General features: G+C 42.3%; 1 protein-coding gene and 1 long non-coding RNA gene across 2 annotated transcripts in view; both read right to left on the bottom strand.

The window, feature by feature from the left end:
• Nucleotides 1–19,020, bottom strand: part of PUDP (pseudouridine 5'-phosphatase) — a 497,963-nt gene that overhangs the window by 431,621 nt on the left and 47,322 nt on the right. The gene's annotated exons all lie outside the window — the stretch shown is intronic.
• On the bottom strand, nt 918–15,660 carry LOC135048201 (uncharacterized). The gene is made up of 4 exons (XR_010240140.1): nt 15,517–15,660; nt 8,800–8,938; nt 8,581–8,660; nt 918–1,191 (listed from the first exon to the last, which is right to left on the bottom strand). It is a non-coding gene; the product is annotated as an uncharacterized LOC135048201 (long non-coding RNA).

Genomic DNA, 19,020 nt, shown 5'->3' with positions numbered 1-19,020 from the left:
ATACATGCGTGGGCATGTATGAGTGTGGTAACTGATGAAAGCTCGTTGTGGTTACATATATGATGGGCCAAAGAGCTAATCTGATACCACTTTTTTTTTATTAAAAAACCCCTTTGGTGAAAAAGTGTGTAAATTATTCATTCACTTTTGTGTTACTTGACAATTCACTAGTATAGTTTTTTTTATTCTTCATAGGGATGGTTGATAAAGAGTCATGGACAGTGTTGTTCGTGAGTAAAGCCATGTTTCACTATACACACAATTACACAAACCTTGTCCCACCTGCCCTTGGGGAACCACACAGTCCAGCAAAACCCATTGCTGGACTGTGTGGTTCAACAAGTGCAGGTGTGGCAAAGTGCAGAATACTGACACCACGACTCTTCCACTTTGGCACGTCTGCCCTTGGGGAACCACACAGTCCAGCAAACCCATTGCTGGACTGTGTGGTTCAACAAGTGCAGGTGTGGCAAAGTGCAGAATACTGACACCTCGACTCTTACACTTTGGCACGTCTGCCCTTGGGGAACCACACAGTCCAGCAAAACGCATTGCTGGACTGTGTGGTTCAACAAGTACAGGCGTGGCAAAGTGCAGAATACTGACACCACGACTCTTCCACTTTGTCACGCCTGCCCTTGGGGAACCACACAGTCCAGCAAACCCATTGCTAGACTGTGTGGTTCAACAAGTGCAGGTGTGGCAAAGTGCAGAATACTGACACCTCGACTCTTACACTTTGGCACGTCTGCCCTTGGGAAACCACACAGTCCAGCAAAACCCATTGCTGGACTGTGTGGTTCAACAAATGTTCTCGGAAAAGGAATGTGAACGTGACATCATTACAGTTCCCTTTACTTAAGTATGATTTTCTAATTTTTCAACAGATATCTACACAAGAAAAAGGAATGCATGAAGAAGAACAAACTTTTTTTTGTTTTATTACAATATATTTTTTCACAACAATAGAAAATACAACTGTTTTATTTTCTTCAATAACATTTTAAATATAGAAGTTTTGTGTTTTTTCTTAATATTAATGGTAAATGAAATTTACAATAGGGCATTTCAGGAATGCGGTGGTATTGAAAGTCTTGTGGTAGGCCGTCCATGGTAGAGGAGGAGTACTGTAGTGTCACTTTACTTCCGGAGAGTGTACTTTTAACTTTGGGAGGACTTTCTACGTAAGACCTGTGTAAGAGAAATAGATTAAGTTCAAGGTATTTGGAATCATGTCATCCCTCCTGGAAAAGAACAGGTACCAGCAACATTGCACAAAAAAACAGGTTACAACCGTCATTGTCCAAACTGCGGCCCTCCAGCTTTTGAGAAACTACACATCCCAGCATGCCCGGACACAGCTTTAGCATTCTCTGACAGCAAAGCTGTGTCAGGGAATGATGTGATATGTAGTTTCACAACAGCTGGAGGGCCGCAGTTTGGACATGCCTGGGTTACTCCGACAAGAGGGAGTTTTGGCCAATACATATCACCTCAAGGGTGTCTCTGTAACATGGCGGAGGGGCAGGTTCACATCACAAGTAGGCCGTACATGGTATAGGTTTGAATACACGTTTGTGGGAGCCAAGATAGTAGGCACTTAAATAAACAAAAAATGATACTCAACACAACATCCCTGTGATATGTAAATGTATTTGATTTCCGATTTGTAACGTAGGCAATCTCTTTCCTTTTTTCTGGAGTACCGTTCTCCTCTCAAGTTGATGTTAACATGAAAAAGGAAACAATATGTATATGTGTAGTAATGTTTTAATCATAAATAACAAACAAGACTCTCTTGATTTTCTAGCTTTTCACACGGGGAGAGAAATATTTCTCCGCATTAGAGGCGTACCCCAACTCACTTTCCAAATGATAGATTAAAGCTTATAAAGGTATCTTTTATCCACCACTGTGCCACAATGCTGTAATTTTGGATAATGTGACCCTCTTTCCCAGGAAAGTGAGCATACCTTACTCACAAGAAAGAAAGGTGATAGAAAGCATATCAAGGTTTCTTTAAGCACTTCGATAGATGAATGTAAGGCGTACCCTACTCACGGCAATAAAAGCTGTATTCAAACGCATCTAGGTCTCTTTTAATGGTAGACCATGAAGCTTGTTAGCATTGGTTACTCCCATGTAAGTATTCCCGAAAGGTCATCAGAACGTGGTAATGGAGTCACAATAGGTCCACAAAAAATATTTTTATTAAAAAAAACATACATTTGGGATATAGCAGATAAAACCAAATGAAGAAAAAGTTTACAAAGTCTTTTAGATGTTTATAGCAGCAGGACTTGTAAATCCCAAAAAATAAATAAAAGATCTGGAACAACAAAAAATATAAATTGAAAACAAGAAAAAACTTCTATCTAAAACAAAGTAAATTCGTACCTAAGTGGTATAGTAGAAAGTCCACACTCTTAGCTGGTCAACATGTTTCGGCCTTTCATAAGCCTTTATCAAGACATACTGAGAGCGTGGAAAGACCAGGAAATTATATATGGTGTGACCAATCAGGAATCATCTCATTATGACATCATCAGTAGGGGACGTATATTTCATAAAATAGAAACATTATACAAATTACAATTAAACATTCAATAATGTGTTTTGAATAATTTTAACAGAAGTGTACAAAAGAAACTATATTACAATGAGTCATATAAAACTCTTTATTTGAGGAGTCTCCATGGCAACCAAATAAGCTTACAAATAACTGACCAGTATTAGTTCTGATCTGTAACACACAGGCCACATAAGTTGCATTATTTCAGAGGCTATCCGATAGTAGCACCAAGCCTCAGTCACCTTATTAATAGATCGAAAGAATGAGGCATATTCAAACCAATATATTTGAAGCCGCATGCCGTTGCCATGGCAACGCGGTCTCTGAACGGAGGTGATGTCACCTTCGGGCAGCTGGCGCAGTACAATGACGCACACGACTAGCCCGCTTGCACAACCTCTAAACAGAATAAAAGTGAAAAAACAACACCTACTCTATACTGGTGTCCGCATTACGAGCTATACACCATTTGTAATCTATATATTTAAATGAATTTTAGAGATTGCGCGCCTTTGCCATGGCAACACGATCTCAGAAGGGGAAATTAGTTATTACTAGTGTCCACAGCGTATAGTGGAACGCATGGTGAGCCGCAAAAACATTAATCCTGAACTTCCTGTCGAATGACAGGAAGTTCAAGCTCAAATAAATCTGAATGGGTGTTATCTTGACGATTCATTATTATAACGAATTACACTGTAAAAAATGGTCCAGTGGATAAAATATTAACAGATAGGTGAGAAAAGTTTAGATCTCATCGTTAGTTCACTATAGGAATGCTAAACAGCCATCTTGGAAGAGGGCACATGCTATTTTGTCACAAGCAAGAATGGCAAAAAAGGATTTTCAAATTTAGCCCCTATATAAGTGTCAATATAGTTTAATATAATAATATGTTGCCATAGATACTCCTCAATGCCCACATATAACATATATTGTCTTGATAAACATCAGATGGTTGTTTGTTCTTCAATAATGGTTATTCAGATGAAGCAACCTTGATCTAAAAAACTGAAGAAATAACAATCAGGACCGTCATTCTTTACAAAGCAGATAGAGTGAAAAAAACAAGAAAAATGCATGAGCAAATATATCAAAAAATCTTACAAAAACCATTTTAACTCAAAATCGTTGTTCAAACCCCCTGGGGATAAAGCATGACAATTATAAATTAAGGTCATTTCGGCTTTTGCCGATTGTTTTGAGCTATCTCTATGCCGTATATTGCCCTTAATTGCTTTCACACCATGGAATGATACTAGCCCTGCGATGGAACAATTATGAACCTGTTTGAAGTGGGCTGAAAGGGCATGCGTTTCCAGCCCCTTTTTAATATTACGTATATGTTCACTTAGCCTAACTTTTAAAGGCCGTGAAGTTCTACCAATATATACTTTATCACATGTGCATCTTAATGCATATATAACATTTTTTACATTACACGTAATAAATTCTTTTATTTTTATTACATATCCATTAATAGTAATTTGTTCAGTTTTACTTCCCTCTTGATTTTTTACATTTCTGCAGCCTATACAAGATCCGCAGCGGTAAAAGCCGACAGATGTAATAGATGACACAGAGGGTGTTGGATGTAGGGCACTGGACACTAATTTTGATTTCAAATTCGGTGCTCTTCGATAAATTAGTTTGGGTTTGTTTGGTAACATCGGCCCCAATACTGTATCTTTTTTGAGCAACGGCCAATGTTTTATGAAAATTTTCTCAACAGCCTTATATTCCTTTGTATAGTTTGTAACAAATGATAAGTTGAAATCGTTTTTTTCTTCTTTAGAAACCGTTTTTTTCACAAATAGCTCTTTACGTTCTAAAGTTTTTGTTGCCTCAATGGCTTGATCAACCTTACTTTCATTATAGCCGCTGGCTTTAAACTTAGAGCCCATACATTGAGCCTCATCTGAAAAGATCTCATTGTTTGTACAAATTCTCCTAAGTCTTTTTAACTGACCGTTGGGTATGAGCCTATCCAATTCTCATGGTGGCAACTATTTGCTAACAGATAAGTCCCTGAATCTGTGGGTTTGGTATACATTTTTGAGCATATTTTGCCATCTTCTATATAGACGGTTACGTCCAAGAAATTAATATTTTGTTCTTGGATGTCAAATGTCAATACAATATTTTTGTCATTGCAATTTAATTTTGTACAAAATTGTGTGAGACTATTTCTGTCTCAACCCCAAACAAAAAATATATTGTCTATATACCTTGCGTAGGACACCAGGTCCGCCCCGAGACGGCAACCAGACCATACTGCACCTTCCTCCCATGCGCCCATGAATAGGTTGGCGTAACTCTGAGCGAACCTGGTGCCCATCGCCGTGCCCGTTTTCTGTAAATAAAAATCTTCTTTAAAAAGAAAAAAAATATTCAAAAGAATAAACTCAATCCCTTCCAACAGAAAATTTTTGAGATTAGCCGACAAAGGGGACAATTCCAATGCACTACGATTGGCCTCTATACCATCCCTATGATTAATGATGGTATAGAGGGCACTAACATCCGCTGTGACCAAGAGGTAATTATCCCCCCCATTTTATAGTTTCTAACAGTTGTAAAAACTTGTGGTGTCCTTTAAATGTGGTCTATGGTCTGGTTGCGGTCTCGGGGCGGACCTGGTGTCCTACGCAAGGTATATAGACAATATATTTTTTGTTTGGGGTGGAGACAGAAATAGTCTCACACAATTTTGTACAAAATTAAATTGCAATGACAAAAATATTGTATTGACATTTGACATCCAAGAACAAAGTATTAATTTCTTGGACGTAACCGTATATATAGAAGATGGCAAAATATGCTCAAAAATTTATACCAAACCCACAGATTCAGGGACTTATCTGTTAGCAAATAGTTGCCACCATGAGAATTGGATAGGCTCCATACCCAACGGTCAGTTAAAAAGACTTAGGAGAATTTGTACAAACAATGAGATCTTTTCAGATCAGGCACAATGTATGGGCTCCAAGTTTATAGCCTGCAGTTATAATAAAAGGAAGGTTGATCAAGCCATTGAGGCAACAAAAACTTTAGAACGTAAAGAGCTATTTGTGAAAAAAAATGGTTTCTAAAGAAGAAAAAAACGATTTCAACTTATCATTTGTTACAAACTATACAAAGAAACATAAGGCTGTTGAGAAAATTTTCATAAAATACTGGCCATTGCTCAAAAAAGATACAGTATTGGGGCCGATGTTACCAAACAAACCCAAACTAATTTATCGAAGAGCACCGAATTTGAAATCAAAATTAGTGTCCAGTGCCCTACCTCCAACACCCTATGTGTCATCTATTACATCTGTCGGCTTTTACCGCTACGGATCTTGTATAGGCTGCAGAAATGTAAAAAATCAAGAGGGAAGTAAAACTGAACAAATTACTATTAATGGATATGTAATAAAAATCAAAGAATTTATTACGTGTAATGTAAAAAATGTTATATATGCATTAAGATGCACATGTGATAAAGTATATATTGGTAGAACTTCACGGCCTTTAAAAGTTAGGCTAAGTGAACATATACGTAATATTAAAAAGGGGCTGGAAACGCATGCCCTTTCAGCCCACTTCAAACAGGTTCAATATTGTTCCATTGCAGGGCTAGTATCATTCCATGGTGTGAAAGCAATTAAGGGCAATATACGGCATAGAGATAGCTCAAAACAATTGGCAAAAGCCGAAATGACCTTAATTTATAATTGTCATGCTTTATCCCCAGGGGGTTTGAACAACGATTTTGAGTTAAAATGGTTTTTGTAAGATTTTTTGATATATTTGCTCATGCTTTTTTCTTGTTTTTTTCGCTCTATCTGCTTTGTAAAGTATGACGGTCCTGATTGTAATTTCTTCAGTTTTTTAGATCAATGTTGCTTCATCTGAATAACCATTATTGAAGAACAAACAACCATCCGATGTTTATCAAGACAATATATGTTATATGTGGGCATTGAGGAGTATCTATGGCTACATATTATTATATTAAAATATATTGACACTTATATAGGGGCTAAATTTGAAAATCCTTTTTTGCCATTCTTGCTTGTGACAAAATAGCATGTGCCCTCTTCCAAGATGGCTGTTTAGCATTCCTATAGTGAACTAACGATGAGATCTAAACTTTTCTCACCTATCTGTTAATGTTTTATCCACTGGACCATTTGTTACAGTGTAATTCATTATAATAATGAATGGTCAAGATAACACCCATTCAGATATATTTGAGCTTGAACTTCCTGTTATTCGACAGGAAGTTCGGGATTAATGTTTTTGTGGCTCACCATGCGTTCCACTATACGCTGTGAACGCTAGTAATACCTCATTTCCCCTTCTGAGATCGCGTTGCCATGGCAACGGCGCGCGATCTCTAAAATGAATTTAAATATATAGGTTACAAATGGTGTATAGCTCGTAATGCGGACACCAGTATAGAGTAGGTGTTGTTTTTTCACTTTTATTCTGTTTAGAGGTTGTGAAAGTGGGCTAGTCGTGTGCGTCATCGTACTGCGCCGGCTGCCCGAAGGTGACATCACCTCCGTTCAGAGACCGCGTTGCCATGGCAACGGCATGCGGCTTCAAATATATTGGTTTGAATATGCCTAATTCTTTCGATCTATTAATAAGGTGACTGATGATTGGTGCTACTATCGGATAGCCTCTGAAATAATGTAAATTATGTGGCATGTGTGTTACAGATCAGAACTAATACTGGTCAGTTATTTGTAAGCTTATTTGGTTGCCATGGAGACTCCTCAAATAAAAAGTTTTATATGACTCATTGTAATATAGTTTCTTTTTTACACCTCTGTTAAAATTATACAAAACACATTATTGTATGTTCAATTGTAATTTGTATAATGTTTCCATTTTATGAAAGATACGTCCCCTACTGATGATGTCATAATGAGATGATTCCTGATTGGTCACACCATATATAATTTCCTGGTCTTTCCACGCTCTCAGTATGTCTTGATAAAGGCCTATGAAAGGCCAAAACATGTTGACCAGCTGAGAGTGTGGACTTTTTACTATACCACTTAGGTACGAGTTGACTTTGTTTTAGATAGAAGTTTTTTCTTGTTTTCAATTTATATTTTTTGTTGTTCCGGATCTTTTATTTATTTTTTGGGATTTACAAGTCCTGCTGCTATAAACATCTAAAATACTTTGTAAACTTTTTCTTCATTTGGTTTTATCTGCTATATCCCAAATGTATGTTTTTTTTAATAAAAATATTTTTTGTGGACCTATTGTGACTCCATTACCACGTTCTGATGACCTTTCGGGAACACTTACATGGGAGTAACCAATGCTAACAAGCTTCATGGTCTACCATTAAAAGAGACCCAGATGCGTTTGAATACAGCTTTTATTGCCGTGAGTAGGGTACGCCTTACATTCATCTATCGAAGTGCTTAAAGAAACCTTGATATGCTTTCTATCACCTTTCTTTCTTGTGAGTAAGGTATGCTCACTTTCCTGGGAAAGAGGGTCACATTATCCAAAATTACAGCATTGTGGCACAGTGGTGGATAAAAGATACCTTTATAAGCTTTAATCTATCGTTTGGAAAGTGAGTTGGGGTACGCCTCTAATGCAGAGAAATATTTCTCTCCCCGTGTGAAAAGCTAGTAAATCAAGAGAGACTTGTTTGTTATTTATGATTGAAACATTACTACACATATACATATTGTTTCCTTTTTCGTGTTAACATCAATTTAAGAGGAGAACGGTACTCCAGAAAAAAGGAAAGAGACTGCCTCCGTTACAAATTGGAGATCAAAAACATCTACATATCACAGGGATGTTGTGTTGAGTATATTTTTTTGTTTATTTAAGCGCCTGCTTTCTTGGGTCCCACAAACGTGTATTCAAACGTGTAGAATTATTTGAACTTTTCTGGTGAGGTTCTTTCTGTAGTGAACTGGCCTGTGGGCTACTTTCCAGTGCGCCATTTACTAGGGATTCACAAAACCTTTTGTTCTTCGTACATGGTATAGCTAGGGTACTGTAGTGTCACTTTACATCCAGCGAGGGTACTTTTCACTTTGGGAGGGCTACTACGTAGTACCTGTGGAAGAGAAAAAGGATTAAGTACTAGGTAATTGGAAGTGTGTCATCCTTACTGGAAAAGAACAAGAGGTACCAGCAACACTGCGCATACACAGAGGTTACCCTGACAAGTGGGAGTTTTGGCCAATACATCTCACCTGAAGGGTGTCTCTGTAACATGGCAGAGGGGCAGGTCCACATCACAAGTAGGCCGTCCATGGTATAGCTGGGGTACTGTAGTGTCATTTTACATCCAGCGAGGGTACTTTTCACTTTGGGAGGGCTACTCCGTAGGACCTGTGCAAAAGAAAAAGGATTAAGTACAAGGTAACTGGAAGCGTGTCATCCTTCCTGGAAAAGAACAAGAGGTACCAGCAACACTGCGCATACACACAGGATACACCGACAAGTGGGAGTTTTGGCCAGTAGGACATCCATGGTAGAGGGGGGTAAACTTGCAGAAGAACTGCGACAACCCAACAACAGGATGCAACTTGTGGATAACAGGACGTCAATGGGACAACTTTGTAATAAAGAAAAGACAATTTAATTAAAAATATGACACACTGATTTTACATGAATATACAAATATTACAAGTATACTCATAGGCTGAGGAAAAATACGTCTTGATCAACATTCTTCGAGCTTCATCTCCTACGTCCATACCCACCGGTGGAGAAGAACTGTTCCCGTTGCGGAAAGCCCTGCGATGAAGAGTCACCGGCAAACGGTTTGCGTCACATATGTTGTGTAGAATACAACATGCATTTACTATGCCGCAAACCTTCGATGGTGAGTATAAAAGAGCACCACTGGAAGAGTCTAAACATTGAAACCGGCTATTAAGTACACACTAGGAACGCTCAATTACTCCCCGTGATGCAATGTGTGTCTCTTGGTACCATTCTTGGGCTTCACCGACAGGATTAGACAATGAGGTCAAGAGCCAAGGTTTGTTGGGATAACCCGCATCGCATATGGGAAAAAGAAAAATGGTGGGTAATATTAAAAAACAAATATACAACATACCTAACAGCCAGCCACCCGGTATATTTCCTGTCTCAAAATCCTGAAACAGCGATGACTGGCTTAGGATGAAGGAGTTGTGAGATGACCCAGGAAATCCCACAAAAAGATTGGTAAATTTCATATCGGCATCATAGATCGCCTGAATAATCATGGAATGGAAGCATTTTTGGTTCCGAAAACATTATTCCGAATTCCATGGCGGCCTGATGTGCACGCGACTATAGTCAATCGCGCCTAGAACGTTGGGAAATTTAAATTTGATCTCACGCCATCCGCTGTCCATATCTGGAAATCTGATGAACTGGGTTGTTAATTTGTGGAACGCCTTAATGACCTGGGTTATACAGCGCGACAGTGTCGGCTGTGAAAAACCGCATGTTTGAGACAAAGTAGGCTGGAATGTGCCTGATGCCAAAAAATGTAATGTAGCCAGCAGTTTCTGGAAACCACTGACAGCGTGATTGGTCCGTGCCCAAGGATTCAGGTTGGCCTCCAACAGATCGTAAAGCGAATATATTTTGCGAGCCGATAAGCGATAATTATGTATCACCTCGAACTCGGAGAGATCCTCCAGTGCACGCCTAGTGAGATACTGGCATGGACGTGGAAATAAAGCACGCACTGACTCACCCAATGCAGACTTTTGCTGACCACGATCCTGATGTTCCACAGCCTTTTCATCCTCCACACTTGCCACCAGCATGAACATCACAAACTGGTCAGAAAAAAAGCTCCATTATTGTAGTCAGTGTAAATAAATAGGATATATATGTTAAAAACACAGGGATTGTCCTAAAAAAACGATTCCATAAGAGAGCTGACTGTAATGGCTGCTCATCTCCCTGAAGTCTCAAAAACTGGAGTGAGGAGAGAGGAGTGGCTTTGGAGAAGTGTAACCTGGGTAAAACTGTGGAATCATAGGTACATTTCCCTCAGCCGAGAACAGGAAAAAATATTCTTTGAAAAAATCTAAATATAATAATGTGGGTCATAAATACAAAAACCAAGTAGCTAATTACTTCAAATATAAATAGATATGCTATTAGAAATCAAAAAAGCACCAAAAAATAAAAGTATTTAAGATTTCTTGTCAGCTAACGCCAGAAAAACTTGGCGCAATGAAATTGACGAAAGTAATGTCGAAAAGCACTGATACCGATTCAACATTCTTCAATTGAATATACTTTTGTAGAAATGCTGCCTTTTTAACATTACAGACATTCGACTGTGGAATAGTCAAAAGTCGAAACTGAAACAACAGTTTTTTTGACGATAAGTGCCGTATTGAATTGTGGAATCCGATTTGACATGATTTTTTTGACAAAAAAGCCCCGTTTTTCGACAGATTTAGTAATTCGACATCAATTGAATATACCCCTATGTATCTATATATTATTACGTTTTAATGGTGCGGCTCAGAGCACACACTAAGGCATAGGTCTGCAAACTCGGTCCTCATTACCCCACACAGTGCATGTTTTGCAGGTAACCCAGCAGGTGCACATGTGTATTAATTACTCTTAAACACATTTTAAAAGGTCCGCAGGTGGAGTTAATTATTTCACTTGTGATTCTGTAAGGAGACCTGCAAAACATGCACTGTGTGGGGTAATGAGGACCGAGTTTGCAGACCAATGCACTAAGGGATAAATTTACTAAAGCTTCTAAAACAGAGAATTGCAGTGTGCGATCAGGGCATATATTTACTAATAATCCGAGTTTGTCCGATTTGTGTTTTTTTTTTCTAAGTCCCAACACGGGAATTCACTAAGCACAAATCCCGGCAGTGTTTGGGCTATTCGTAATGGTTTTACTGGCAAAGTTCAGAAATACGAATGAATAGACCATCGGTCAAACGCGGCTGTTATTTCATACAACACGGGTATTCACTATTCATTCGTATTTGGGTGTTAGTCTCTGAGTGCTCAAGTGCGGGTGTATTTTTTAGCGATTCGTTAAAAAAAGCAGCAAAAAAATAGACCTGCTTTTTCCAGCGAGTTTGGATAATCATGCACGGATCAGTGAGATCTGTGCATGGTTATCTATGGGAAAGGGTCTGTTTACTGTAAAAACTGGAAAAAAAATTGCGAAGGGTCCCCCCTCCTAAGCATAACCAGCCTCGGGCTCTTTGAGCCGGTCCTGGTTGAAAAAATATGGGGGAAAAATTGACAGGGGTTCCCCCATATTTGAACAACCAGCACCGGGCTCTGCGCCTGGTCCTGGTGCAAAAAATACGGGGGACAAAAAGTGTAGGGTTCCCCCGTATTTTTTGAACCAGCACCGGGCTTCACTAGTCAGAGAGATAATGCCACAGCCAGGGGACACTTTTATATAGGTCCCTGTGGCCCTGGCATTAAATCACTAACTATTCACCCCTGGCCGGGGTACCCTGGAGGAGTGGGGATCCCTTAAATCAAGGGGTCCCCCCTCCAGCCACCCAAGGGCCAGGGGTGAAGCCCGAGGCTGTCCCCCTCATCCAAGGGCGGCGGATGGGGGGCTGATAGCCAAGTGAAAAAAGAAGAATATTGTTTTTTTTTTAGCAGTACTACAAGTCCCAGCAAGCCTCCCCGCAAGCTGGTACTTGGAGAACCACAAGTACCAGCATGCGGTGGAAAAACAGGCCCGCTGGTACCTGTAGTACTACTACAAAAAAATACCCAACAAAAAACAGAACACACACACCGTGACAGTTAAACTTTATTACATACATGCACACCTACATACACACATACTCACCTATGTTCACACGAGGCTCGGTCCACTTCTCCATGCTGAATCCACGGGGTACCTGTGAAAAAAATTATACTCACATAATCCAGTGTAGCTTGTGTCCTCTTTGTAATCCACGTACTTGGCAAAAAAACAAACCGGAAACCCGAACCACGCACTGAAAGGGGTTCCATGTTTACACATGGGACCCCTTTCCCCGACTGCCAGGACCCCCCGTGACTCCTGTAAAAGAGGGTCCCTTCAGCTAATCAGGGAGCGCCATGTCTTGGCACTCTCCTGATTGGCTGTGCGCTCCTGAGCTGTCAGTCAGGCTAAGCACGGCAGAGATACAATGTAGCGCATAGGCGCTACATTGTATCCAATGGTGGGAACTTTGCGGTCAGCGGTTGACCGCGAGTAACCTCAACCGCTGACCGCAAAGTTCGCACCATTGGATACAATGTAGCGCCTATGCGCTACATTGTATCTCTGCCGTGTGCAGCCTGACTGACAGCTCAGGAGCGCAGAGCCAATCAGGAGAGTGCCAAGACGTGGCGCTCCCTGATTGGCGGAAGGGACCCTCTTTGACAGGAGTCACGGGGGTCCCAGCAGTCGGGGAAAGGGGTCCCATGTGTAAACATGGAACCCCTTTCAGTGCGTGGTTCGGGTTTCCGGTTTGTTTTTATGCCAAGTACGTGGATTACAAAGAGGACACAAGCTACACTGGATTATGTGAGTATAATTTTTTTCACATGTACCCCGTGGATTCAACATGGAGAAGTGGACCGAGCCTCGTGTGAACATAGGTAAGTATGTGTGTATGTAGGTGTGCATGTATGTAATAAAGTTTTACTGTCACAGTGTGTGTGTTGTTTTTTGTTGGGTATTTTTTGTAGTAGTACTACAGGTACCAGCGGGCCCATTTTTCCACCGCATGCTGGTACTTGTGGTTCTCCAAGTACCAGCTTGTGGGGGAGGCTTTCTGGGACTTGTAGTACTGCTACAAAAAAACAATATTCGTCTTTTTTCACTTGGCTATCAGACCCCCATCCGCCGCCCTTGGATGGGGGGGACAGCCTCGGGCTTCACCCCTGGCCCTTGGGTGGCTGGAGGGGGGACCCCTTGATTTAAGGGGTCCCCACTCCTCCAGGGTACCCCGGCCAGGGGTGACTAGTTAGTGATTTAATGCCAGGGCCGCAGGGACCTATATAAAAGTGTCCCCCGGCTGTGGCATTATCTCTCTGACTAGTGGAGCCCGGTGCTGGTTCAAAAAATACGGGGAACTCCTACGCTTTTTGTCCCCCGTATTTCTTGCACCAGGACCAGGCGCAGAGCCCGGTGCTGGTTGTTCAAATATGGGGGAACCCCTGTCAATTTGTTCCCCATATTTTTTCAACCAGGACTGGCTCAAAGAGCTTGAGGCTGGTTATGCTTAGGAGGGGGGACCCCACGCAATTTTTTTTTCTGTTTTTTAACTCTTTAACCTCTTTATTTAAGGTACACAATGAAGTCCTGCACGGATCTCACAGATCCGGCCGGGATTCCTTGTGTTTTGTCAGGCAGCGTTTTACTCATCACTCCCGTAAAACACTGCCTGACATTACGAATCACATAGACATCGGAAAAGACGAATGTTGCAAACTCGGCAGCTTAGTAAATGACCGTATCAGGATTAAAAAAGTTGCAGTAAAATGCACCCGATACCATTCGAGTTCAAACACCCTTAAAAACGGCTAAAACACGAATATTAGTAAATATACCCCCAGGTCGGAAAGACCCCTATAGTTTGCGACGGTACTCCGACATCGGCAAGTGCATACACACTTGCCGATGTCGGGTGTGACGGGGGCATCCATGCTGTATTGATATGTAGGCGATATTGTTCTGAACCGGACAATATCTGGTGGAGCTAAGCGATATCCTCCTAGTGTGTACCCACCTTCAGATTTGGGTGGGGTGTGTTCAAACTGGAATCTAAATTGCAAGGTAAAAATAAAGAATCCAGTATTTACCATGCACAGAAACAATATAACCTACCCAAATCGAAATCACTCTGCACATGCAGTGCAGCAGTGCCGTAACTAGACATTTTAGCGCTGTGTGCAAGAAACAGCATTTGCGCGCCCCCCCCCCATGTTAGTTACGGACATAAAAAATAGGGGTGGGGCTTCATGGAGCATCCGTTAGTCACATAACTCTGCATGGTAGCGCCCGTTACTCACACTACACTGCACAGTAGCGTCTGTTACTCACATCACTCTGCATGGTAGCACCCATTAGTCACATTACACCACATGGTAGAGTCCATTAGTCACGTTACGCAGCATGGTAGTGTCCATTAGTCACGTTACGCAGAGTGGTGGCGTCCATTAGGGGCAATACACAGTGCGATAGCTTCGGTCAATTTCATTACACAGCACTGTAACGTCCGTCGGCCACATTACACAGCACGGCAGTGTCCGTCGCCACATTATACAGTACAGTAGCGTTCATCGGCCACATTATACAGCGCGGTAGCATCCGTCTGCCACATTACACAGCACGGCAGCATCCGTCGGCTACATTACACAGCACGGCAGCATCCGTTGGCCACATTACACAGCACAGCAGCATCCGTCGGCCACATTACACAGCACGGCAGCATCCGTCGGCCACATTACACAGCACGGCAGCATCTGTCGGCCACATTACACAGCACGGCAGCATCTGTCGGCCACATTACACAGCACGGCAGCATCCGTCGGCCACATTACACAGCACGGCAGCATCCGTCGGCCACATTACACAGCACGGCAGCATCCGTCGGCCACATTACACAGCACGGTAGCATCCATCAGTCACATTACACAGCCAGCAGCATCCGATAGTCACAGACAGCAGTACTCAATGTGTGTGTGTATACACACACACACACACACAAACATACAAACACATTAGATTAATGAATGTGCAGTTTTTGGAGTGTTTTGGGTTTTGTTTTACAAATCTTTCCACTGTATTGTACAACGTGATTTGTTTTAAAAATCACTGAGACACATTCCAGGATGAGTAAGAGAGACTGGCCTTGTGGTTAATGTTATTTAGTTTACTGCCCGAAACAGTAATAAACACATAATGGACAGTAAATAATACCTACACGATAAGACTCTGCACGAGGGACGGAGAGGAGGAGAGAGACTGCACTCCTGTGAAGCCAGCAGCAGCCGTCTATGAGATGAGTCATCTCCAGCACCCGGCAGTGTTTGCACAGTGCTAGAGCAGGAGGAGGGGGGCGGACCGAGCAGAGGGGGACTGAGTGTGGGGAGAGAGCTGCGCCGCTGCCTGCTGTGACTAATGTAATGTATATTAGCAGCGCTGCCTCCGGCAGGGAAGGTGCCGGGCACAGCGCTACTAATATTACATTACACTACAGCGGGCAGTGCTGTAGCTGATGAGGAGAAATGAGTGTGGAGCGGATGTTGCGCCCACAGCCTAACTGCGCTGTGTGCGAAGCCCCCTTCGCACACACGTAGTTACGGCACTGCAGTGCAGCATGGTTTTGCCCAATTGCTAACAACTCTGAATAGTCCCCTTAGTACAAGTCTGACAACATATATCTTGCAGGAGTATAACACTTGGGGGGAGATTTATTAAAGCTCTGAGAAAGATAAAGCGCCAACCAATCAGTTTCTAAGACTTTCACACTGAGCTGAGAACCTGGGTTATTGCTGGGTCAAGCCGCAGCGACCTGGGTTCTGGTTCGGTGTGAAATGGTTGACCCGGGTCGCAAGCAGGGTTGTTCCCAGGTCAGCTGCACTGTGAAAGATAGACCTGGGTCATGTCTAAGGAGCTGCTGAATGGCAGGCTCAGGAGCGCTTGGAGATGACCTCATCTCCAATCATCCTGTGTGAACGGTGACAAAATGGGACCATCTAGTGGTGTGAAAGGGGTAAGTATATCTGAAGCCCCAGATCCAACCAGTATTCAGTATCCTGGTCAGACACGGGTCGGAGCCAGGGCTTCACTGTAAAAAATTGGTATAACTGTCATGTTACAGGCTGTGTTTGGAAAATAACAGGAGCTGACTGGTTGGTATATATAACAATTTAAATATTCTCACCCAAATTATCTGTAACTCAGGGTCAGATTATTGCTTCAAATGAGGGAATAGCAGTGAAGATGGGTATAAGTCTCCCCATTCACCCTGTGCCACACGAGCATGCCCCCACCCTCTGCCATTTTATGTTTAAGTGGTGCATACTTGCCTACATTAGATTTCTCCTCTCCGGGAGAAGCCCGGAGAGGAGACGCTGCAGGAGACTTCGGGGGGCGGGGCCGGACTGTGACATCATCAAGCCCAGCCCCACATCGGAAAACGCTGTGATTTGCGAGTCTGCTGGAAGGGGGCGGGGCTAAAATGACGCAATTTGCATCATTTTAACCCCTTCCCCACCCGACGGACCCGCGAATACGGGAAATTATCTCTCCATCCTGCCCGCTTCGTAAGATTTGTATTGTGTTTCAAAGACAGAAACACTTTCAGATGAAACACAAACTGTAAATATTGAAACGCACTAAACCATTGTTATCAGTGAGGGAGATGTGTACTGAGCGATCTAGCACAGACCGCTCAGCACGCATCTCTCCCCGCACTCTGCACACAGCACGATGTGCGCTGAGCGAGGGGGAAGGGGGGACACTCACTACACCCAGCGGTGAAGTGAGCGATCTACTGTAACTATATTGTGCCTGCATGCATGCCAAATCTAGAGCCGGCGATAGCAACGCGGAGGGCCACGCATTGCTGTCGCCGGCACCCTACACACGGAGCGATGTGTGCTTAATTTCTGACTAGATCGCTTAGAAATTAAGTAAAAATCGCTATGTGTCTACCTCCTTTTTGTTCCACGGTTCAGTAACCTTAGGCAGGGAAACAAAGATAACATCCAAGTAAAATTTTTAAATAATGGAGACAAAGTGGCGAAAGGGTTCTCTCTGGGTACAGAGCCCCTCAAAGGGAGTTAAACTCCTAAGTAGGTGCCCCTGCATGTAAGAAATTTTAATAAAACTTTTAAAATATACAATTCAAATATACAGTAAAACCCCCATATATGGGATGTAGTCAGGTGACCGGAGGTCGGGATCCCACGACACCCATAGAGTGGGAATAGAACCTATGGCAAGTGCAGCGAGTCACTGAGCCCGCAGCGTGGCAAGCGCTGTGAGCCTTCAAGGGGCCTTGTTGTGCTCTCCCATCTGGCGGCTGGGATTCCGGCATCGGTACGCTGACTGCCGTGATCCCGAACGCCAGTCACCCGTCCCCAACCCCCATATACAGTACATAGCAAATAAATGCAGTCCTGATTTATACCGAACTTTCTATTCTCTCAGCCCTGTTCCCCACTGACACTACAGCAGCTTTTCTGAAAGTCTTTGTCACTCTGTAAAGGTTTTTGTTTTTTTATTGTGGACTGTTTTAGTTTTGAAGTAACATCACTTAGCTACTCAGCTACCCTGATGTCTCCACTATCAAGATGGCCACTGCAGCAGTTTTCCTCCCTAAACTTTTCTCAAACCCACTGCTACTCACAAACTGCCTCTGGCTTCTATCACCTGTCCCCAGAGAAGTGAAGGCATAACATTTTTCCCAAACAGAAAATAGTTTTTTTTTCCTTCAAACAAATTTGTTTCTATTTAAGTAAAGGTGAGATTCTCATGAAATATAGGTAAATATCAGTCAAATATAACATTTATTTTTGCAACACATATACAATCTTTCACAACGTTATTTAGGTAACGACAACTTTATCACTCCTGCAACAATCTCTCACTGCTGCAACTTTGCATCCTTTACATGCTTTTGTATTGTGCTAGGTAACAACTTTAACTAGTTTTTCCTAGCCGAAACTATAGCAGGATCTCACTGTGTATTAGTGGGGGTATAGTGGTCTGTTGTTAATAACACCTTGAGGCAACCGTTTGTTGTGGGTGGAGTTTTCAGAGGGTGGGTGCTGCTAGCAATCAAGCCTGTATCCATGTTTGCATGTATATGTAATTAGTATTGACTTAGGCTGCAAGCCTCTTAGCTGCTAAGTATGTTAGTGCAAAGTATGAGGATATTAAATTTTGGAGATAAAAGGAGATAAACAGGTGAGAGACAGAAAGACAGCAGACTATCTTCCCCACCTCCACAAAAGAAGTGCAATCAACATACTACGATGAATTACCTAATCCACTACCACCAACGCCTGCACAGCCTGGACACTGAACGGGTGTGGTTCATCAAATTGACAGTGTCTAGGTCGACAATGTTTAGGTCGACCACTATAGGTCGACAGTCACTAGGTCGACATGGATGGAAGGTCGACAGGGTTTCTAGGTCGACATGTGCTAGGTCGACAGGTCTAAAGGTCGACATGAGGATTTTATTTTTTTTGTCGTTTTCTTCGTAAAGTGACCGGGACCCCAAATTAGTGCACCACTTCGCTCGCCATGCTTCGGGCATGGTGCCTTCGCTCCGCTACCGCTTCGCTCGGCACACTTTACCGTTCCAATCGTAGTCCAAATGGATCGTTAAGTATGAAAAAATCCCCCCCAAAAAAGTGTGAAAAACTCATGTCGACCTTTAGACCTGTCGACCTAGCACATGTCGACCTAGAAA

Source organism: Pseudophryne corroboree, chromosome 2, assembly GCF_028390025.1.
Source record: "Pseudophryne corroboree isolate aPseCor3 chromosome 2, aPseCor3.hap2, whole genome shotgun sequence".
NCBI lineage: Eukaryota > Metazoa > Chordata > Amphibia > Anura > Myobatrachidae > Pseudophryne > Pseudophryne corroboree.
Note: the sequence above shows the minus strand (reverse complement) of the source record. Positions and strands in the feature narration are given on the sequence as shown.